This window comes from Grammomys surdaster, unplaced genomic scaffold, assembly GCF_004785775.1.
Source record: "Grammomys surdaster isolate TR1022 unplaced genomic scaffold, NIH_TR_1.0 185, whole genome shotgun sequence".
Lineage (NCBI taxonomy): Eukaryota > Metazoa > Chordata > Mammalia > Rodentia > Muridae > Grammomys > Grammomys surdaster.
The window spans coordinates 231,003-231,551 of NW_021604630.1; positions in this window are offsets into that span (position 1 = coordinate 231,003).

Below are 549 nucleotides of genomic sequence, written 5' to 3' on the forward strand. Positions count from 1 at the left end.
TGTATCACAGCGACAGAAAGTAACTACAGTGATGTATCACAGCGACAGAAAGTAACTACAGTGATGTATCACAGCGACAGAAAGTAACTATACAATGATGTTGTATCACAGCGACAGAAAGTAAGTATACAGTGATGTTGTATCACAGCAACAGAAAGTAAGTATACAGTGATGTTGTATCACAGCGACAGAAAGTAACTATACAATGATGTTGTATCACAGCGACAGAAAGTAACTACAGTGATGTTGTATCACAGCCACAGAAAGTAACTATACAGTAATGTTGTATCACCGCGACAGAAAGTAAGTATACAGTGATGGTGTATCACAGCCACAGAAAGTAACTATACAGTGATGTTGTATCACAGCGACAGAAAGTAACTATACAGTGATATTGTATCACAGCGACAGAAAGTAACTATACAATGATGTTGTATCACAGGGACAGAAAGTAAGTATACAGTGATGTTGTATCACAGCGACAGAAAGTAACTACAGTGATGTTGTATCACAGTGACAGAAAGTAACTATACAGTGATGTTGTATCAC